This window comes from Cupressus sempervirens, chromosome 3 (genome assembly GCF_028749045.1).
Source record: "Cupressus sempervirens isolate cs-2001-9-10 chromosome 3, ASM2874904v1, whole genome shotgun sequence".
Lineage (NCBI taxonomy): Eukaryota > Viridiplantae > Streptophyta > Pinopsida > Cupressales > Cupressaceae > Cupressus > Cupressus sempervirens.
The window spans coordinates 1,062,885,794-1,062,899,107 of NC_143120.1; positions in this window are offsets into that span (position 1 = coordinate 1,062,885,794).

Here is a 13,314-nt window from a genome sequence, read left to right on the forward strand (position 1 = left end):
AAAGCACTTGAGACACTATATGTACTTCATAGACTCCTAATAGGGTCAACATCCTTAACATGATCCTATTGTTTAGTGAATCATCTAGTGGGTATCATCCCCACCGGAGTTTTCCCTTGGCTAGGGTTTCCCTAGTTAACAAATAATGGTGTTATGAGTTATCTATGTGCATGGTTATATTTATTGCTCAACATTGTTGGTTTACTTTCATATGCAAGTTAAAAAGTAATTAACAATATTTAGTTGTGGGCAAAAGTTTGTGGAATACTGATTCACACCCCCCCCCCCCCCCCTCTCAGTATATCTATTTCTAACAGTTTCATCATTTGACTTTGATTTTCTATGTCTCTAGTGCTTGAACATGCTTAAAGTGGCTTTTGGCATTTTCCACCTTCTTCATCTATGTCCTCTTTCTAGAACCCTCTTTTGTTAAAGGTTACCTTGATATATTAATTAGACTCCTTGATTGGAAGAGTTATTCACTTGTTTATTCTTATCTATCAACTTGGCTATTTAGGCTTATTTCCTAGCTCTTGACTTGATTCGCTAATGTCATAATCTTCTTTGACATTCTACTTGATAAGTCACTTGTTCATTTCTACCCCTATTTGACAAGTGAACACTCTACCTCTCTAGTTTGGACATCAAGTTATCTTGTGTCACCTTATTATCTTCCTCTATTCTCCTTCATGCCTAATTATATATCGACCACTATGGCATTCAAACCTTGTGCTACCAAATCTCAACCAAATTGAGATGATCATGATATCCTCCATGTCATTAAAGAGTTTCAAGATCTATACGCTCAATACAAAGAACTAGAATAGAAAAATGATCTTTCTTACCTTCGTCTCCCTAAGAGCATGATAGAAATGAAGTTTAAACTTGAGAGAAGGTTAGAGAAGATTTCCTTCTTAAATAAATCTCCCTTAAGACCTTTACATGCACAAGGGTCGTCTTCTTCAAGGTCTACATATTCTACTCCAAAACATCAAATGTCTTCATCTTCTAGATCTAAAGACCTCTTTAGAGAACAAGAAAGTAATACCTCATTTGATCCTACGTGAAGCTTTCATGATGGACCTATATTTGACTGAGACAATGATGAAGATATTGATGCATGCTATGCACTTGAGAGACAACAAGAAGATCCTAGATACACTTTTGAGAGGAATTTTACTCTCTTGGAAAATTATTATGATGAAATTTTGCAAACACTTCTTGGCACTAAGCTCATTACATTGCCTAAGTCTAGCTCATATGGAAGCCAATTCTTGGCTATCTATTGTGATTATCCTCAACATAATGAGAATAGTAATTCTAATTGTATCAAGCTAAAACATAAAGTCCAAGATCTTATTGATGATGGGATTGTTAATACCTCTAATGAATCATGTGGTTAGGATATTTCTCTTAAGAAAGATCATATTAATGAACCTATGTTTAGTGGTGGTTTCCTTGATACCTTTGCTTCTTCCAACACTTATGCATCTCTCAACACTTCAAATTTTTCCAACATGACTCCATCAAACAAAGAGCCTAATTCTTTCCACATTGACTATGCCTATCCTCAAGAGCTACCTTCAAAAGAAATCCAGGCTAATCTTCACTTGGTTGCAAATCTTTTCCATGCTACTAATCCTAAAGAACCCCAATATTCGTGCACTACTATGCCTACTTTGACAACTACCCCATTCTCTCTTCATACTTCCTTTCCTTAGAAGTGGCTCCATGTCAAGAGGACTCTCAAAAAGAAAAATATATAAATGTCAAGAAAGATCAAGATCAAGCACCCTTTCATCTCCTTCAATATTTTTTCCCTCCATATCCTATGTCTTAACCACCTCCTAAGTATGATGAAGACATCACTTCCACTATTTCCATTGAGATTACTAAAAATTATGAGAAAAGTTCTCTTCCTATGTTATCCAAAGCTACTTGTCAAGATCAAAGCATCCCCTCATGTTCTACTTCTCCATGTCCACTTCAAAATTGTGCTCAAGCTTCAAATGCTCCTATCAAAGGTGTTGCTCCTATTAAATCTACTCATGAGTCTACTAGTGGCCTTGGTCATATTTCTCACTCTAAAGATATTGATATCCCTACTCACTATCCTTTTGCATCTCCTGAATTTATCCTTGGTCCTTATCCATCAAAGCTAAAGGATTCAAACCTTCCATCTATATTGGGACCTTATGTTCCTTCATCTCCTACATTTTCCACTCCTAGCTCTCCCATCATACCTCAAGATCAACAAAGACACTCATCCTTGATGAATTTCCACCCATCTATCCATCTAAACCAATCATATCAGCCTTATTCATCCACAGATCCCAAGTCTTTTGGAAGTGAGAATAAACATAAGAATCCATTGAAAAATGAAGATCACTATGTCTCATCTAATTGACATGTGAATGCTAAGAAGAAGAAAAACATTCAAGAGACCACAAAGGTCTACTACCCAAAGAGCTAAACCAAAGAAAATATGGGTTCCTAAATCCATCATTAAAGAAATGTGTTCTAAATCATCTAAAGGAAAAGAAAACTCTAAATCTATATGGGTTCCCAAGTCTCTCTTAAAAGACTTCAACCTTAAAAATAAATCAAAGTTGACATTCAAGCTTCCAAAGGGTTCCAATCCATCTTCTTCTAAACATCTTCCTAAAAATATTTCAACGCCTTCCACTCCATCTTCCTAAAATTTCTCTACCACCTCATACATCTAAGCTTCAAGTTATTTCATCCATTATTCCTTCATCATTCCATCACCCTTCAAGGTGTGTGTCAATGTCGATCTTTCCCACTTTCTTTCTTACACTTATGAAATATTTTCAAGCCTACACTTACCTACTATCCATACTCCTACAATCCTTTCAAGGCATGAATTCTTATTCTCTATATACTTATCCTACTACCATATCTCTTCCTTCACCTTGTCAGCATCTTTGAGCACACTTATCTATGGTCTTGGCTTATCATGATGTATCTTTCCTATAGGAGCACTATCTAACTTGAAAAAGGTTGACCAATCACTATCTAATCTAGTTGAACCCTTGGTCTTGATCACAATAAAGAATAAAACTTGGTTCTTAAGCTTCTTGACATATCTACTCTTTTGGACTATATTCTTTCATGAGAGCATGGCTTTATCCCATATGCTATCTCACTTGTTGGCTTCACTTATTATCATAAATGTTATCTTTCTCATTACTTCCATTTCTTATTCGAAACCCACTTCATATGCCTATCTTTCCCTAGCTTGGGTACTCTTGAGGAGTTATTCCTTGAGGATCACTTTCACTTGCCTCATTCTTTCTTGCTTATCCATCTTATCCACTTGGTTTATACTCCATATTCTACACCTTGCTGTACATTTGGAACAAATTGATTTGATCTTGCTTGAGAGAGAGTAATCTCTAAATCATTCTAAAAAAATTTTAAAAATCATATATGATGCTGAAAAAATCCTAAAAAATAGAAAATGTCTTGAAAAAAATGATCATCTTAGTGAAAATCTAGCAATAGGCACTTTGATTTATTACCAAAAATATCATAAAAAGTCGTAAAAAAATCTACCAAGTGACAAAAACTTGGAAACAAGCGCTACTTGAGACCCTTGCACCTATGTCTGTCAATCTCATTCATTTCACAACACATTTCCTAGCTTGGAATTGTCTTTTGTCCTCGTCTAGGGGGGCATGGTTTTTTAGCTTATTGGGGTATCTTTATGCATTAGGGTTTCTTTGGCTCACAAAAAAATGTTTCTTAACACTTCCCCCTTGACATCGAGTGTTTCTCAACACTTTTTGGATATCTTATTTATAGTATAGGATGCTACGATATTCCTCACTATCATATTCAAGTCTTGAGGAAATGGCCATGTGACACACACACACACATGCACTTAAACATTAAACCTGTTGAGCTATGATAAAAAAATTATTTCTTTGTGTGCTATTTATGATGATTTATTTTTTGAGCGTTCCCTCCCTAATAGTCTTTCAAGGATGTCCTAGACTAGAAGAATGGGGGCATGGGGCATATTTTCTTTCTTTCTTCTTGTGGTCATACTTTGTTATTCTAAGGTGTTTAGAGCATTCATGCTTGTCCTACTTGACACTTTGGGTCTACAATTTATCATTCTTGTCTATTTTTGCAAGATTGCACTCAGGGGTTATCTTGGCACTTATGCCTTGATACAGGTGTAATCTTGCTATATTAAAATGAGGGAATCTAACTGCATAGTTATCTTGACTTTATGCTTAAGTTGGATTCCCACATTTTTATCCAATATATATCATATTTATATCCTCATAGTTTATGCTACTGATGATTGTATGATCATCCGATGTCCCTAATAAGGCTTGATGATAAAACCTAGAACCTACTTATGTAACCCTTGCAATTGCAGCTGTTCATACTATCTTGCATTCTAGGCTTCATTCTAGCTTATCTTTGCATTGCATGTTGAGAGACCTCTCTTCTTTATCTTTAATGGATTTGTCAACTGACTATGTTCATCATTCTCTTGCCTCTTTTCAACCATGTTTTATCTCTTCTTTCCTAATTCTTGCTTCTTTTCTATCTTACCATATCATCTATGCTTTTGACCTATATTTTCTAATCTCAATATGATGGATCCATTTTCGAGATCAAAATCCAAATTCGGGTTCATCTTGCTAGTCACAATCTCTTCCTTCTTCTATGAAGTTAGTTGACCTATTGAGTTTTAATCTTTGAATATTGTTAGGGCAATTATCATTTCTTTATTTCTTCATCATTTCTACTCTCTTCCACTCTTTGCTTTCATTTTTATTTCATCTCATTTCATTTTTCTTCTTTCTTTAACCTAATTCTTATGCTTTATCTTTCTTGGTCAAGCTTAGTCAAACTGGGGCATATCTTCATTTCTTAGTGATCACTCTTTGGTATTAATCTCTTATCTATCATCATGAACTTTTCTTTGTTCTGATTTGATCAAATCTATCTTATTTTTGCATCTCCCCTCTCTCATTTCGATTTCAATCTCGAGAGGGCAGGGATATTCTATCATGTTGCAAATTGCTTTCTGCTACAACTATCTATTTTCTCTTAATCTATTTGCTTTCTTTTCTTGACATATTAGTGCTCGTCTTGGGTATTGATATTGTGTCCTTTCTCTCCAAATGTTCAATATTGGTGCTAAATAGACTGTGCATTCAAGATCTTTCATCTCCTTGTGCTTCATTCTTCAAAGTCAAATCTCTCTATCATCTTGACTTTATCATTCTTTGACGTAATGTGTTCCCAGACCAATCACACATTAGTCAAATAAGGAAAAATGTAATCACCCAAAAATGGTCATCTAGACTATGAGCCCCCTTTCTAGCATTTTTGCATAATTTATCTAATTTTTATCCTTGATCAAATCTCCATATGGTCCATTTATATGATTGTATTCTATAGTTTGACCACTTTATCCTAAGTTAATATTTAATTAAAAGAACATATCCCTCTTTTAATTAAATAAAATTCCCCACTCATCTTTTATCCTAAGTTGCACACAAAAGCATTTCCCTTATTTTAGAAATAAAATAAAAGGCATTTTTGTCTACACATGAATGCACAATTTTTTCTAAGTGGGAGGAATCTCCTTTTTTAAAAATAACTTTGATTCTCCTCCACACATTTCTTTCCCTCTCAAAATTCAACCATTAATTGTGATTGGTTGAGATGCTTGTGCACATGTATCACTCAAGATGCATTCTCCACCCTTGATCACATGCATCTTGCCTCATGATCTCGATCGTCCATTTCTCTTTAAAAGGGAGAGATCTCTCTTCACTACACAACTCCACTCTTTTACTAACGGTATGTTGCAGGATTGAAGATCTCATACTTGTGGAGCTCCTCTTCTTCTATTTGCTATTTTTCATTCTTCATGCTTCTCATTCATTCTAGTTTCTCTCCATACTTATAGATTAAATCATCTAGTCTACATAGAGGTTATAATACTTATTTTCTATTGTGATATTGCTATCATGATTTAACTATGTGATTTTGAATCAAACTCATTGACTCATGTTTCATGAGTAGTGATTCAACATGAATCCATATCTCATGAGAATAAATGGAACACTTAGCACTCATTGAATCTAGGTGATGCTCATAGGGGTCAAGCACCGGGACTTCCCGGGAGGTCACCCATCCCAATACTACTCCAGCCTGAGCGCGCTTAACTACAGAGTTTCCTCCATGGTTAAACCCAAAGCTTGCAACCCCATTTGCAAAACCTTCACAAGTGTTGTGCCTTATGAACCATTCATTAGAAAGCCCCTTAAGCTCATCAATTGATAAGTAGGAGATAATTTTCATAGCAAGTCAAATTGTGATATTGCTATTAGGATTTAATTATGTGATTTTGAGTCAAACTCATTGACCCATGTTTCATGAGTGGTGATTCAACATGAATACATCTCTCATTAGAATAAATGGAACACTTAGCACTCATTAGATCTAGGTTATGCTCACAGGGGTCAAGCACCGGGACTTCTTGGGAGGTCACCCATCCTAGTACTACTCCAACCTGAGTGCGCTTAACTATAAAGTTTCCTCCATGGTTAAACCCAAAGCTTACAACCCCATTTACAAAACCTTCACCAAGTGTAGTGCCTTATGAACTAGTCATTAGAAAGCCCCTTGAGCTCATCAATTGATAAGTAGAAGATAATTTCCACAGCAAGTCAAATTGTGATATTGTTATCAGGATTTAACTATGTGATTTTGAGTCAAACTCATTGACCCATGTTTCATGAGCAATGTGATTCAACATGAATCCATCTCTCATGAGAATAAATGGAACACTTAGCACTCATTGGATCTTCATATTATATAATATGGAACACCGAGATAAAATGTAAATTGATTATGTATGAAGAAGTTGTGGTAGTTACCAACTTCTTCGAGGGAATTATTTCATGAGGGAAAATCTATTGGAAATGGAGGTTCTCTTTTTTGCATGCTTGTGCATTTCTCAAGAAAAGGGAAGACATTGTTGTAAACACCTAAAAATCCTTTAAAAAATAATATTTTTATTTTCTAAAAAAAAAATTCTTGATGACATCATCATTAATTAATTAATTAATTAATTTATTTATTTATTTATTTATTTTTATGCCATTAAATCCCTTTATCTTAATTAAAAATATTTAATTAAGGAATCCCTCCCAAAAATGTTTAAATCTTATTTAAATATTATTTCCTTATTTATTAATTATTTAATTAATAAATTGACCAAAAAATCTAAAATAAATAAAAAAATTTATTTTTTGCCCAAAACTTGGCCAATTTCTTTAAGACCACTAACCTCTTCCAAAATCTTCTAATCCTTCTTTAATTTTGATTAAAGGCTAATCCCATCATTTCCTACCCCTAATCCCAACTCAAAATATTTAATTAAGATTAAATATTAATCCTCATGTTTATTAAAAAAGTTTTAATGAATATCTCCTCAACCCAAACCCTTGAAATAAATAAAACTTTATTGAAATAAATAAAACTTTATTTATTTCTTAAAAATCTAATTTATCCTCATCCTAAGAAGTTCTAGTCTCTTCTAGAAAGTCTTCATCCTCATCATAGGAAATTCTAGACTATTCTAGAAAGTCTTTATCCTCATCCAAAGTCTAGACTCTTCTAGAAGATGTCTTTAAACCTAATCCTAATCCCCTCCTAACCTTGTCACATTCTCTAAACATGGGTTAAAACTTACTAACCCAAGCCAAAGTTAACAAATATCTCCTCCTTCAACCACCCTCATTAAATGCCATCCACTTGCCTATCCCTAAGGTAATCCTAAACCATCCTAATCCATCCTCTAATCATTTGCAAAATCCTAAGCAAGCTTAAAACCCTCCTAATCAAGTCCAAGTCGAAATTTCTCTCATCTCCCTCAAAATATCCCAACCATAAAACTTTATGAAGCCCACTAGGTCATAAATGACTCTTCCAAAGCCCTTTCATTGCTCCTACAAGCCATTATGAGGGTCTTTATGAAGATTTTATCCCTTGAGCCTCTTTTGTTGACTCATCCTTCCCCTTTCCTCCATCCTCTCACCCTATAACATGTGTCACTCCCTGATTGGCTGTAAGGAATCACAATCCATGTGCTCTCCTCTCATGCAATCTGAGCCCTCCATGAGCTTTTTCCCATCCTTGCATCTTAGCCCTCAATCCCTCAAGCCTCTTGCCTATAAATTGGATCCTTCCCCTTTGCAAAACAACACAATCCATGAAGTAAAGTCATAATGCCATTTTAGGAAGCCATTTTACATCAAAACCATACACTCACACCCAAATTCCAACTCCATTTGAAGCCCTTTTTGAAGCATAAAGCTTGAGCATACATCCTATCTATTTAGACAAAGCTAATCAACAAGAGAGCTTCTCATTGAGAGAGCCCATTAATGGCTCATATTCTCAATTGAGAGCTCATCTTAGTCTATCTTGAAGTTTATGAATTTTGTTTAATTTGTAGAAGCTTTATTTAAATTTGGTTTTTATTAGCATACTAACATTGCTCATATACATTTTGGCACACCCAGTGGGACCCCACATGGGTCATCTTCATTAGCTTTTTTAGTTAAGTTTTGTATGTCATTTGCTAATTTTGGCTAATTTTGCTTGTTTTTGTGATTGGTAGGATTGTATAAATTGGTTTTGTAGGTTCACATGAGCATGAAGAAGACAAAGGAACTCATAGTCTATCTCATAGTATTTGCAGATTTTTCAAGCTTATAGGTGGACAAAGCACTTGGAATTCTTCTTCCTCTTCTTGTCTATATTCTTCTTATTCCATCTACTTCTTCTTCTTCTTCTTGTGGGAGATCTTGGCCATTTTTTTTTAAGGAAGCAAAATCATACACACTTCTTTTTAGTGCTTAAAATGAACCCCCAAATCATACATAAATCCATTAAAAAATTAAAAATTTGCAAAAAAGAAAAAATCTTTTAACAAGTGAAACTAAACCAATCCAATCATTTGCATCCTTGCAACATCAAAGTTTTAGATGCATTCATGCAAAGTTAGGAACACTTCATTTTTTGGAATTTAAAAAGAACTTCAAGTTTCCATTTAAAAAGGTTCAAAATCAACACTAAGTGCACACTAAAATCTAAATCAAACTCAAAGCATCAATCAAGGATAAAATGAACCTCATTTGCAAATATTTTAAAGTTCTTTTAAAAATCTCATGAAAACTAAGAGTCTCAAATGGTTGCCAAAAATTGTCCTAAAAGCTTTGTTATTTGTTCCAAACAAATGTCTTGTTGCAAAATCTTGAATGTTTCTTAGGTTTTTCATGCATTAAAACAATATAGGAATATCATTTTTGGGCTTAAAATATGCAAACTAGAACACAAAATCTTGAATGAAAACCAAAGTCCAAAGAGTCATTTTCACTTTTGAGTCCAAAACAATCTTGAATGATTTAATGTTAAAACAAAGCACTTCAAAATTCTTAAAACAACACACAAAATCTCAATCTTGAATGCTCAAAGGAAAAAACTTGAATGTTTAATCACTTGTCTTTGAATGCATGTTGCTAAAATCACTCTTGAGTGCCATGGATTAAAATCAAGTTTTTTTTTTTTATGAATGCATGATTAAAACAAAAAATCCAATCTTGAATGCCATAGATCAAATAATCATCTTTTGGGGCATAAAAAAAATCCACATTTTTGAAATCTTCTAAGTTATAAAAACTAATAAAGATGCTTTGAGTAAGTTTGTAGTTGGACTCACCCTCTTTAATCACCCATCAATTTAACCATTGGTTGCAATCTCAACGCCATCTATGGGGATGGGTCTACCTAAGAGGGTGTTAAGTGCTCCACAAAGATCAAACTCCACTCACTTGGGTCTTTAGTGGTTTTTCTAAGTTAGAAAATTCTTTGAATGCGCATTAATCTTGCTCACATTTCATTTGGGTATAAAAATTGGACAAATCTTGACGTGGAGGGCCTTCGGGTGCGCGCTTGGCAATCGAGTTTCACACATCTTTGTTTTGGGCTTAAAACAAACTCACACTCAATCTTGAATGCCTAACAATCAATGAACATTGCATGGTTTGGACGCAGTTTCAATGACGCTCGCATTTCTTATGTTGACGATCTCTCGAATTTCATTATGCTGACGATGCTGTCAAATTGGAATGAACATTGTATGCCATAATCACAAGTGTCTTCAATCATAGCTTACAAAATCTAAATCATCAATTGGAATAAACGTGTGTCTTTTAAAGCCCAAGATCATGTATGTGGTCTTGTTTTACACTTTTTAGGAGGCCTGCTTGGGGATTTCATCACCCCTTGGAACGACCTCAACTCCAGCGTTCCAGCGGAGTATAAAAATCGGGAGGTGAATCCAAAGATACCTCTCTTGGAATCAAGATTTTGTCACTCGAGCTAAGCCTCAAGGAACTTTATACCCTTGAGAAGTGAAAGAGGAGAAGTGGGTTACCGCTCCTCTCGACTGTGTGACATCTTTTTGGTTTCATCTACGGATTTGGGCCTCACGTACCTTGCGTATATTGAGGACTCCCTAGCTATAACAAATTTCATCCTTGTAGAAAGCTTCCTAGGATGTTGGTGTGTTTGACGTGCTTGCTCCAAAATTTTGTCTGCTTGTTTGTTCATAGCTTTTGAATGAATGTTTGCCAACTTTGGTCAAAATCCCCAAAAAACAGAAATCTCCCAGCTCAAGGCATACTTAGCATAGTCACTGCCTCATCAGAAAATCATCCAAGCTCCCCCGCTGCAACTGAATCTATCTAGTTCCTTGCTTTAGAACAATCCCAAATCCAAAGTCTCTCCAAATCATCCCCCTAGCCAGCTAGCAACCCAATCCAAAAATCACCCAAGCCTTTAAAGAATTGTTGTTACTCTGCTAGAGTTTGCTATCCAATCAATCCGACCAATCCACCAGCCTCACCAAGGTTATCCCTTTGACAGAGCTTTGTCTAGGGTAATCTAGCTTTGTCACTTGTTATACCTCATCACCTTGAGCTAAAGGTTGGGATCCACAAGTGGTCAATCTCGTGTCATGCCCATAGGATCATTCGTCTATCCTTAAGTTGACACAATCTCCACCAATCCAGCACATAGGAAAGCAAAACTCTCACTTTTTGACAGCATGCCCTTGAAGTCTTCCATCCACAAGAAAGCCAAAAATCTCCAGCCAATCCTCCTTAGGTTTGTCATGCAGCTTTGACCTTCCCTAGGAAATATTTGCAAACCCAATCCAAAATCTGAGCTTAATCCAAATCCAACCATGAGCTTCTGTGTTCATCCATATTTAAGACCTCATCCCCATCAAACTCACTGTCAAAGCATGAAGTCCCAATCCTATCATGATGAGTTTGGTCGCATTGTCCTTACTCCCCCCACCTCCTATTCCAATGATGATGAAAATATTGTTGACTATGATGGGTATATTGAAAGCCTTAGAAACATTCCGCCAACCATCCCCCAAAATCCAAGAATTCTTCCAAACTATCTAGTCATGCCATCTCATATCCTAGCTTCTCCTCCATCACCTAATCAACCAAGCTTCCAATCTTCCACCCCCATTACACCAGCTATTCCTATCAATCCACCACCTCCACCTCCGACAGACGAGTCTCCCAGGAATATCTTAGAGGAAATACAAGAAAAGCCACCTCCAACAGTCGATAAGCCATGTCATCTAATCCAACCATGTGAAGTAGTCAGTGATGAAGCTTCCCCATCTATAATATCACATCCATCTCCCAAAGCTATCAGTCCCATACCATCCATCAAATTGCTTAAAATCCTTCCACTTCCTGCAAGCATCAAAATCCCACCACCTGTCAAATCCCTCCAAATCCTATCCACATCACCTCCAAGTATTTCCCAAATCTTTCGTAATGACCCTTATGCATCCATCTTCTACTCATCCATCTCCACTACTAAATCTTCCATCTATCCATCCACTGCCTTTGAAGAATCCATCCCTTCACCTCCTATCGCACCATCCACTCCAATCCTATCCTATCAAGATCTTACCCAAAAGCATGTTGACATCCCCCAAAGCATAAATGAAGATATCATCATACCATGTCTTCCATCCATATTGCAGTCACCATCCCCTCCATCTCCAAAACCTCAAGCCATACCTCCTCTACTACAGGATATCTTTTCATCCCATCAGCTAAATCAAGATCCTATCCTACCATCTCCTCTGCTCCATGCTTCCATCTTACCACCTATCCAAGCTATTCCACCATCTATAATCTACCCTCTTGGTTCACTTACATTCATTCATGGTGGCCCCGTCTCCACAAAAGAATTAAGAACAGTATCTCCCCATTGCAGTACATCTAATAAAGAACTTCTACCATTTTCTACAAGCAAAAACTTTCCTCAGCTCGTTCAAATGCTCAATCGATGGCATTATCAAGGTCAAGGTTTAGGACCACAAGAGCAAGGAATCATAAAGCCTATTATTGCACAAAAGAATCTCGGATTTCATGGTCTTGGAAATGTATCCAAAGGCTCACCATCTAAAAGTGTTGGTATACGCCATCCCCAAACCAAGCCTATCTCCAAGCCCACTGTGTCATCCTCCCATCATTCCTTCAAGAAATCTTATGTCATCTCCCCTCCACCATCTTTGCAACCGAAAACAACCTACCATATCCCCCCTTCATCTGCTAAATCCATTTTGGGTCCCTATGTACCAAAATCTACCATCAACCATCCTCCTATCATCCAGCATAAAAATCCCACTCCTTTCATTCTTATTCAAGATCAACAAAGGCACATCTCTCTACCTATCATCCATCATCCTCCCACTATAAGCTCCTACATATCCTCTCCATCTCGCAAAGCTTCTCATAACCATCTTCCCAAAGCTTACCACAACAATGTGAATGCCAACTTCAAAATGCATAAAGCTAAAAATCCACATCCTAGGCAATCATATGTCTATTCTAAAAAACATACTCCAAAAAGGCAAAATCCAATCAAAGAATGCAAAACAATGCAAAAGCCTATGAAAAGAAAATCCAAAACCATGTGGATCCCAAAGAAAAAAGTTGAAACCCAATGCATAATGGCATCCACCATTGCTAATCCCCCATCCAGTGACTCGTGTCACCCATCTCCTAACTCCATCTTAGGTGCCTATATCCCCAAGCGTGCTTCCACAAATCCTCCATCAAGCCCTCGTCTACCATCTATTCCCCATCTGCTCTTTTCACACCCGTCCCAACATGTGCCAATGTTGATCCTACAAGCATCTCCATCTCATGCTCC